The 11,241-nt window shown below is 41.6% G+C and overlaps 1 long non-coding RNA gene across 1 annotated transcript in view; it reads left to right on the plus strand.

The window, feature by feature from the left end:
- LOC138741866 (uncharacterized) overlaps positions 1-1,928 on the plus strand; it is a 57,905-nt gene extending 55,977 nt beyond the window's left edge. The window contains exon 4 of the long non-coding RNA XR_011343827.1: positions 1,404-1,928. This is a non-coding gene — a long non-coding RNA (uncharacterized lncRNA). The remainder of the gene's footprint in view (positions 1-1,403) is intronic.
- The last annotated feature ends 9,313 nt before the right edge of the window (positions 1,929-11,241 follow it).

The raw sequence follows: 11,241 nt of genomic DNA on the forward strand, positions 1-11,241 counted from the left end.
TTGCTCGAATGTGATAAATGTTAGGTTTTTATAAACTTGTTTCACTGCAAAATAACCTGGTGGTTGTATATATTGTTACATGAAGTCTAGTGGAATCTCCTATTATTACTGCACACCAAACAAAACAATATTTATGTTTGTGAATCGAAAGCTTACAAAGCATCACAAATTTTTTTTCCATTTTAACCAGGTTTCTATATTTTGGGACTTTTATGTTAGTCAAATTTAAATTATTTTAAATTTAGACATACAATAAGGTAACAGGCCATTTCTGCCCATGAGTCCATACCACCCAATTTACCTACATCTAATTGACCTAAACCCCAGGTACATTATGAATAGTGGGAAGAAATTGGATCCCCTTGGAGCATCCAGGGTAAACCCATGCCGACACTGGGAGAATGTAAAAGCTCCTTACAGACAGCACAGGATTTGAATCCCGGTCCTGATCACTGGTGTTGTAAACCAGTATGTCAACTGTGCAGCCCGAATTTGATTGAGCATTTTCTCGTCTTTACATTATGGACAATAAAATGCTTGATTGAATAAGATAAATTCCCCATAATACATAAACCTGGTTAAAGTGTTCTAATCTTTACATCATACTCTGTTGAATGCTTGAGTACAGACATGGGATCCAGGGCCAGCCATCAAATGGGTACAAACGTGCCTTGGGGAAACAAATAGGTGGTGGAGGGTTCCTCTACCGGCATCACCTACGGCTCCTAGAACGCTTCCACCAGCGTTGTCTCCGCTCCATCCTCAACATCCATTGGAGCGCTTTCATCCCTAACGTCGAAGTACTCGAGATGGCAGAGGTCGACAGCATCGAGTCCACGCTGCTGAAGATCCAGCTGTGCTGGGTGGGTCACGTCTCCAGAATGGAGGACCATCGCCTTCCCAAGATCGTGTTATATGGCGAGCTCTCCACTGGCCACCGTGACAGAGGTGCACCAAAGAAAAGGTACAAGGACTGCCTAAAGAAATCTCTTGGTGCCTGCCACATTGACCACCACCAGTGGGCTGATATCACCTCAAACCTTGCATCTTGGTGCCTCACAGTTTGGCGGGCAGCAACCTCCTTTGAAGAAGACTGCAGAGCACACCTCACTGACAAAAAGCAAAGGAGGAAAAACCCAACACCCAACCCCAACCCACCAATTTTCCCCTGCAGCCACTGCAACCGTGTCTGCCTGTCCCGCATCGGACTTGTCAGCCACAAACGAGCCTGCAGCTGACGTGGACTTTTACCCCCTCCATAAATCTTCGTCCGCGAAGCCAAGCCAAAGAAGATAGGAGGGTTACTACTCAGATGGAAGGCTTGTGTACTATGATGTGTCGCTGGGACAACTGCTTGTCATATGTATTAACAATTTGATTGTTTACATCTATTTATTTGTTAGAAAATCATGGAGATGATTGTGGACTTCAGGAGGAAGCCAGGGGAACATGACCCAGATCTCATTGAGTACGTTTGTGGAAGACAGCAAAATTGGTGAGTGATGGACCGTCAAGAAGCTACAACAGGTTTGAGATCAACTTGGAAAATTGACCAAGGAATGGCAGATGAATTAAAGTGGACAAATATGATATCAACTCTCATTTATATGCATTGAGCAATTAAACTGATTATGAAGGGATTCTCTTTTGCTTCTCTTTCTCTCTGATTGTAAGGGGTGCTGGGCAACACTAAGGGGAACTTTGTCTGGCTTATGCCAGGAAGAAGTCAATTTTGTTTAATATAACATATCCTGTATGTGACATGACAATAAAGAATTCTTGAATATGATCTTGAACCACATGCAATGCCACAGCCCTTGAGCCTTAAATTGTGGTTCTTTCTCTTGGAGCCCTTAAACATTCTCATCTTAGCCTTTTATCAAAAGACAACCTGCTGGAGGAACTCAGTATCAGTAGGAAAAAAATAACAGCTGTCTCTTCAAGTCCAGAAATATTGATCATTATTTGTGGTAGTACACCACCGGCCTACTGCAGGGGGCAACCTTTGTACCTGCAGGAGTGTAAGGGGACAGGACAACACCTGGCCGGCTGTCAATTAGTCGACCTGAAGGGATCAAGCCCCACCCGGGTGGGGCCTGTGCCGGCCTCCCGAGGCCTCACTCAGAGTTGCTGCAGCCACAGCCATCCTGGCTCTGTGGAAGTCTTTGTGGATTAAAGCCTGTTATACAGTCTTTACCTTGTGTGTGTCTGATTCTGGCTAACAGCGCCCCACATTATTTTCCTCCCATTGACGATGCTCAACCCGTTGAGTTTCTCCAGAAATTCCCTTTTGCTCCCGATTCCAGCATCTGCAGTCAGAATCAGAAACAGAATTTATTGTCATGAACAAATCACAAGATTTATTGATTGGCGGCAGCATCACAGGGCAAACATTCATATAAACCACCATACAACAATAAATAAAAATAATGCTTGAAAAGTCAAAGTACGGCAGTGTCTTTGGTTCATTGATCATTCAGGAATCTGATGGCAGCGGGGAAGAAGTTGCCCTTGTACTGCTGAGTGCTTGTCTTTAATTTTCTTTTAAAATTTAGTCATACAGCATGGTAACAGGCCATTTCAGCCCACGAGTCAAAAAGAGGTAGAGGAGCTAGAAGACAAACATCCATCAATACAAAAAGAGCTTCTTTCCATCTGCCATCAGATTTCTGAATGGACAATGAACCACAGACACTACCTCTCTTTTTCTCTTCTTTTGCTCCCATTTATATTTATTTTTAAAATGTAATTTATAGCTCCTGTGACGCTGCTATAAAACAACACATTTCTTGACACCTTCATGACAATAAATTCTGATTCTGAAATGCAAACATTCTAAAATTCTTTGAAAATTGTTTTTTTTTGAAGAGCCAGGTTCAATGATAAAATAACGAAACCACGTGCGTGTGAACATGCGTGAGGTGAATTTAACTTTAGAACTCTGGCAGTGATGCTCTCTGCCCCAAATAGGCACATAACACAGAGAATGCGTCTAATAATGAAAATTAATCCCTCTTGTACAATCACACCACAAGGAGAGAAGCATTTTGTATTAAGCATCACCGCACTGCTCTTAAACAACAAAGGCTTTTCCAGTCCTTAGCTTCAATGCTGTCAAACATTAATAGATTTTTCTCGATTGCATGTCAACTCATCTCTTTATATAGACTCTAATTTTACTCCACAGATGTTGAGGGACCAATACTGCTTTTATGAGATGGTGTAATTATATGGGCATTTGTCAGCTTCCTCAGACAAGCTACTGCCCACTAACATTAAACTCCCCACTAACATTAAAAAAAAGTGTGAGTTAAGCAGTATTGAGGGGGAGTGTGGTTTGGGAGGTCTGGTGATGGCTTGGCATACTCCATATTAAAGGAAATTACTTAGATGACTTAGAGAGTTGCCAGACCTCCTTCCGTATCAGGGTCCTCTCAGTAGCCAACCATTTCAGTTCTGTGTCACACTCCCATACTCACATGTATGTCCATGGCCTTATGTACTATCCTACCAAGACCACACACAAATTGGAGGAACAACACCTGATTTTCCGTCAGGGCATTCTCCAGCCAGATGGCATTAACATAGACCTTTGTGGAATTGACTAATTTTCTTTCCTCTCCCCCCTTCTCTCCACCCTTCCAGCTCTCTTCCCCTCTTCCTTCTCTATTCACCCAACCATTCCTCTTCCCCTTGCTTGTTGTTAACTCCTCTCTCCCTTCTCCACCTATTACCTCCTGTCTTTACGACCACACCTCCTCTTTTGGTTGGATGCCTGCTGATATTTTTCCATAAATCGATGAAGAGCTCAAGCCCGAAACGTCGGTTATGTATTTTTACCTTTGCTATATAACGGACACTGTTTAACCTGCTGAGTTTCTCCAATATCGCGTTTTTACTTTTTACTGTTTTACTTTACGTTTTATTGGAGTTAGAGAGTTGCCAGTCATGAGGTATAATGTGTCTTCAGGATTGTTGTAAAATATACGGAAGATCACCATGGGAATACATGACTAGCATGGCAGAAAGAATATGATACATTGATGACATGGAGTTGTTAAAGAGACAACTGGCAGAGAAATGTGACATTATGAATCAACCAAACAAATTCAACATGAGAAGAAAGTTACTTCTTTAGGGCAAAGATAGTGAGGAACAAATTAAACATTGTTTAAATGTAGATTTTTTTTTGCAATTGGTGGTTCAAAAAAGCTGAATATCTGGGATGTTCTTTAATTGATACTGTTTGCACATTGAGTTCCTCCACCATATTGGTTTTTGATCTGAATTATGTTTGGGCTCAGGGCAGCACGAACTTTTCTTTGCAATTTCAGGAACATCTTGATTCTAAAATGTTCACATCACATCCTATCGTTGCTCTTCCAAACCTCATCTTAATTCCAAAATCCCCTCCAAGTCCTGTGGAGTAGGTGTGCTAAGTCAACACAACATTATGGGCTGAAGGGCCTGTGCTGTGCTGTAATCTAAGATCTAAGTCATCTGTAGTCCTCCAGTTCTACTTCCTCAAGATCCCCAACAATAATCAACCCACCTTTCACTTCCACATCCTCACTTACTAAATCCTTAAGCTCTGGAACTCCCTGCCTGATGTCGAAGCAGAAGTAGCCCATTAAGTCTGCTCTGCTATTCCATCTTGAGCTGATCCATTCTCCCACTCTGTCCCACTCCCTTTCCTCTCCCCATAATATTTGATACCCTGAATATTCAGATATCTATCATTCTCTACCTTAACAACCTGACTTCCACATCCGCCTGTGGCAGCAAATTTCAGAGGTTAACCACTCTCTGGCTAAAGAAATTCCTCAGCATCTCTGTTTTAAATGTGTGCCCTCTTGTCCTTTATTGTGTTGACCACACTTTTGGTCACCTATCGTAATACCTCTGCGAATGTTGAATTTTGTTGGATAACATTATTGAGAGTACCTTGGGAGATTTTGTACATTAAATGTGCTATATTAATGCAACTTGTAAACAGACCATGAGTTTATTTTTCGATCCTTATAATTGATGCAATGGAAAATTATTGATTAGAGTGGCAGGTTCTTTCTTGAATCAATGCAAACACTCATTTGATGGCTGGAACATGTAAGCTGAGTGATATAAGAAAGCCATTGTTACTCGAAGAGTGGAAAATAGCATTTAGATTTAGAAAATAGATAGAACATTAGAGCATAGTTCAAGCCCTTCAGCCCATGATGTGGAGATCTGTTTATACCTAGAAAGCACTGAACTCTCCCCATCTCATAACTCTATTTTTCTTTCATCCAGGTGCCTGTCTAAGAGTGTCTTAAATGTCCTCCCTCCCCCCCCCCCACCATTGCAGCCTCCATCACTCCTGGCAATTCATTCCAGGCACCAACAGCTCTGTAAAAAAAAATCTACCCGTGATGTCTCCCCTGAACCTTTGTACAGAACCTGAGTTTTGAGGAAGGGTTGTATCAAAAATCAACTGCTTTGTTCTCTATTCACAAAAGTTGACACAAATAGTCAAAATTAGTTTTCAAATCTCTTCTTAACCCTGGTTTCAAATGGAGCAGTTTCAAGACAAATTTAATTGATCTGCTGTTTTGTTCCCAGTGTTGGAAGAGCAAGTTAGATTTCCCTTTGAAGGTCAAAAGTACTAGAATGCTCTGGGCATTCATGAAAAGAGTGTCCTTCACGACAGGCGTATTATTTTCCCTTTCCATTGTTTATCAGTTATCAAAAGGACGGACCTGCCGGGATCACCTCTCACCATGTATCAACCACACCCATGGCTCTCATTATATCTGTCACTTCTCACCTATTGTTTCCAAGAAGCATTTTGGTTAATTTTATTTTTTTTAAACAAAAACGCAGAGAAGCTGGAGGAAGTCAACAGGTTTCGTGGAGGCAAAGATATATTACCAATGTTTTGGGCCCCGAGCCCTTCTTCAAGGTATGAGCAAAAAGCAGACAGGCCCCTGAATAACAAGTGAAACATGATAGGCTGCAGACATTGTGATTGTAGTAAAAGCACTGGAGTGCTGGAGGATCTCAGCTGGCCTTTTCAGCATCTATCGGAGACAAGGATATGTTGCCAACGTTTCGAGCCTGAGCTCTTCTTCAAGAGAGTTCCTCTAGCATTTCAGCTTGAATAACAAGGCCTGGGAGAAAGGAAGGAAAGGCCAGAAGGTAAGAGCACAAGCCTACAGGCAAAAGGTGATATTTGGATAGGAGAGCACTTTCTGGTGCCCACTCAGGACCACAAATGACCAAAGAAGATGCCACAATTGTGCATCCCCAGATCATTTGTCACTTTCCTTCTCCTGTCATATCCATGTCCAATGTTCACCTTTTGTCTGTTGGTCTGTGCTCCTCCCCCTGCCCTTTCTTTCCTTCTCCCCAGCCTTTCTTTTGAGACGCTTTCCTCCTTTTTACTCATACCATAAAGAGGAGGTCCGACCCAAAATGTTGGCTCTATATCTTTACCTCCTATGGACGCTATGAGACCTGCTGAGTTTCTCCAGCATTTCTACATATTTTACTACTATATCATAGTGTTTTCAGACTTTAATGTTTCACTTAATTGTTTTATCAGTCCAGTGAGCTCCGGGGGATGGACTTCATCTGATGTTTTGCCTCCGCTCTTCTTGGTCCCACTAATAATACTGTTCCACCATCAGGCAACAAGGAAGGTTGTCCCAGCAAAGAAGGGGATTAATGTCTTCGCTTTCATTCGTAGGGGGAAAATTGCCCATAATTAGCAAACATACCGTGACCATGCTACTAGAATGAGGGGACATAGCCTCAGGATTTCCCGGAGTAGATTCAAGACAGCGATGGGGAGGAACTGCTTCTCTGAAATTTTCCACCCAATCGAGCTCCAGAGGACGCCTCATTAAATATATTCGTGACACAGATATAGTACAAGTTTATTGCCATCTGAAGGTACATATACGATTCGACGAATCTCCAGACCATAGTGCACACACACCTTTCTGCTACCATCAGGAAAGAGGTCGAGGTGCCACAAGACTCGAACCATCAGGTTCAGGAACAGCTGCTCCACCTCCACCATCTGACTCCTCAACGACAAACTCAGTCAGAGACTCCTGACTAACTTTTACACTTTATTGATTGTTTTTCTCTCTGTATTATACAGTTTGTTTAAATTTCTTTGTTTTCATGTATAAATATCTTCTTGAGTGCACTTTTATGCACAACCGATAAGCAGTAATTCTGCCTCACCTGCAGGAAGAGAATGATAGGGTTGTCTGTGATGTCATGTATGTACTCTGACAATAAATCTGAACTTTAAACTTAATGTGTACAAATAGCAATCCAAAATAAAATACCGAGAGTCCCAAAGTCCCGACTTATGAGGGTCCGACTTACGATTTTCAAAGTTACGATAATTTGCATCTGTACTGTACTTTGAATTTTGGCTAGGCTAGGCTATGATGTTCAATGTCTCCCAGTAGCCCTGTGTCGGTCCTCACACTGATCCCACTGCCTTGTTCTCTTTCGACAGCACTGTATCAGTCTCCACACTGATCCCACTGCCCTGCTCTCTCCCCGCAGCCTCATGTCAGTCCCCACACTGATCCCAATGCCCTGCTTTCTCCCCACAGTCCTGTGTCAGTCCCCACACTGATCCCGATGCTCTGTAATAATTGACAGTTTCTAGGCTTTCTCAACCATCTTAATGCCTGGCACTCTGGATTTTATGCTCCATTAGATTTTTGAATAATAGGGTTATGGGAAACAGTAAAGTGGAGCTGAGTCCATGGGCAGATAAGCCACAATTGTACTGAATGGTGGAGTAGACTCAATGGGTGCAGAAAATCATTGAGGACGCCTTCCACCCTACATTCAGATGATACAGAATGGAGATCGAGAGTCTGGTTGGGACAATAATCTTTCTCTCAACATCACCAAGACCAAGGAGCTGATTGCTGATTTTAGAAAGGAGATGCAGAAGGACCATGCAGCTGTCCGATTTGATGGGACAGAGATGGAGAAGTTCCTGCGAGTCTACATTTCAGATGACTTGGAGCCAGAACATCAAAGCAACTATGAAGAGGACACACCAACATGGCGATGTTTTAACAAATCTGAGGAAATTTGGCATGTCATATGCTCTCAAACTTTGATGTAAATTGACTGATTGCATGGTTTGGTGATTAGACTGCAAAAGACCGCAGAAGACTCCAGAAGGTTCTAAACATAGCCAGGACCATCACAGGCTCCGATCTTCCTTCTACTGAATATATTCACAATGAGGTGCTGCATCAAGAAGGCAACATCCTAAAGGATCCCCAGCACCCTGGTCACAAGCTTTTCTCACTGCAACATTCAGGTAGAAGATACAGAAGCCTGAAGTCCTGCATCTTTAGGTTCACAAGCAGTTGCTTTCCCTTTTTTACATGAATCATGGAGTGCTCCAACACCATGAACTGTCTGCATGTCTGCCAAGTCCCTTTCTTTTGCATTTATGAATATTTATTATCTGTTTTTGTATTATTGCGCTATTTTAATTCAGTTAAGTATAAAATTAGTGTTTTTTTGTTATTTTTGTAGTTCTTTTACAGGTAGTTGTTCAGCTGTGGCAATAAGAATTTCAGTGCATCTGTACTTTGTACAATGTGTATGTCAATAAACTAATTATCATATTTAACTCAAACTTGGGCCACAAAAGGACTCATCTAAAGCTTATGGCAGCTGTGCTGAAGTAGATAGCCCATGTTCTTGTGATCCATCTGTCTGATTGGTGGATTAATCATGAACCATAGAACATTACAGCAAAGAAAACAGGCCCTTCAGCCCTCCTAGTCTGTGACAAATTATTATTCTGCCTTGACCCACTGGCCTGTCCCAGTCCATAGCCCTCCATATCTCTCCCATCCATGAATCTGTCTAAACTCTTCTTACTGTATATACTCAGATAATAGTTGATCCCATGTAATAGTTGACTCCCCCACCCACCTTTTTATGGCCCAAAAAATTGTGTGTTTTCCATATGACCTATGTAAAAGTCAACACACTTATTTTTGGGTAATCACCGCCATCAAAAGTATGATCTGTGTAAAAGTCAACCCCCCCCCAAATTTAACCCGAAAAATCAGTCCAAAAAACTTGACTATCATACGGGTATATACGGTAAATGTTAATATTGAGCCTGCATTCACCACTTTAGCTGCCAGCTTGTTCTACACTCCCACTACTCTCCATGTTACGACATTCCCCATAATGTTCTCTCTAAACTTTTCCCTTTCATCTTTAACCCGTGATCTCTGGTTTGCTTCTCACCCATCCTCAGTGGAAAATGCTTGTCTATACCCCTCGTAATTTTTTTATACATACCTCTATAAAATTTCCCCTAATTCTATGCTCGAGGGAATAAAGTCCTAATCTTTTAGGAAACCTTTCCCTGTAACTTAATTCCAGAAGTCTGAGCAACATCCTAGTAAATCTTCTCTGCACTCTTTCAATCTTATTGATATTTCCCGTAGTTAGGTGACCAAAACTGCACACAATACTCCAAATTTGACCTCACCAATGTCTTATACAACTTTAACGTAACATCCCAACTCCTGCACTCAATACTTTGATCTTGCTGTTTCATTGTTTTATAATGACTGATTAGATTAAAAGTTAGGATGAATGAGATGGAGGGATATCTATCACGTGCAAGCAGCAGAATTTTAGTTTGATTTGGGCATCTTGAACAGCACAGGCATGTGCTGAAGGGTCTGTTCCTCAGCTGTATTATTCTACGTTCTAATTTAACATCTTGTTTTTTTTTTGCTGGGCCTTGTGAATCTTTTTAAAGGTAATTCTGCTATCCTCAGCTGTATTGAGAATCACTTTGAAAAATTAACTTGAGACCCCAAAGCAAAACAGATCTCTCCACAGATATCTTTGGAAATGATTATCATGAGAACAAATGGATTTATATTCATATGGTTCATTATATTCTCATGGAGACTGCAATATTGAAATGTTAAAGCACAATCATGTACGCGCCATCCAAATTATTTTCTCCTTAGATCATAATATGCTCTGCTGATTTGTCTATTATTTTGAGATAAGCTGTAACAGTTTATATTCCATCTTTTCACAAACCAAATTAATTGAAGTCTCTCAGAGCGTGTAATGTTCATTTAATAGAGTTTTCCTTTGCAAAGGATTGCAGCATCCGTTTGGACCCAATGTTAGAATCGCTAATTGAAAGGATTGTGAAGCATTCCAAGCACCAGTAATAGATTCGATGCTCCGCTCATTCTCTTCATCTTATGAAGTCTTCAAGTCAGGAAGTTCCTTTCCAACCTTGAGTGAGCTACACAAACTGTTTTCCATTAACACTACTATGTAAAAGGACATTAAAAAAGTCTCACTGTTAATTCAACAGCCAGCTAGCTTTGACTTATTTCAACAGTTCTGACCTCTGGTCACGGGCAAAGTGAAAAATGCATTTAACATCATTCAAAACAAGCTCAGCAGTTAGAATGTCATGGATCCACTCAGTATATCAAGGTTATTATCTGTTAATTTTAATTAAAGACTCAAGCTTTTTTGCACATCCTTCTCTGAATTTTCCAAAGTACTTCATGCACAATGAATTATATTTGAAGGGTATTTAAAGTCATGCAGAGTCGGCGTCAGAACGTCTAATCGGGGGGCATTAGGATAACCACGGGGGGGGGGGGCACAAACAGACATTCGAAGACCCACTCAGCAGTGGAGTAGGGGGGAGGAAGGTAGGTGCCATACCTGGCATGAATCTCCTCCGTGTGTCACGTCACACTTCCCCCTCCCTCCGATGTAACAGAAAACTGCGCGTGCTTATATCTCATGGATACTAGTGATGTGGGTGGGGGGGCACAATAATTCTTTAAGGGGGAAATACCTGAAGATGCCCCCTCCACCACCCCTTGGCACCAGCTGTGGACTCATGGGATCACATAAAGGTTACAGCACTGAAAGAGGCCATTCAGCTCATCATGTCTATGCTGGGCCTCTTTAAAATGATTGGAAAAATTTCACCTCTTGGTCCATTCTTCAAAGTTGGGTCTCCACTGCATATCAACCTAATTTCCACCTGAAGGTCCAAGATGGAATCACATCTCCCGCAGGCTTGTTTTAAAATCCCTTCATGATGTTCTCCTCTCTGTTCTTTTCCATTTCCACCAAGATCTTGGTGTTTCCTTGGACCTGATCTCTTGTCAATTCCTAGTGTAATCTCTTCTATCAATGGCA

Source organism: Narcine bancroftii, chromosome 8 (assembly GCF_036971445.1).
Source record: "Narcine bancroftii isolate sNarBan1 chromosome 8, sNarBan1.hap1, whole genome shotgun sequence".
NCBI classification, from domain to species: domain Eukaryota; kingdom Metazoa; phylum Chordata; class Chondrichthyes; order Torpediniformes; family Narcinidae; genus Narcine; species Narcine bancroftii.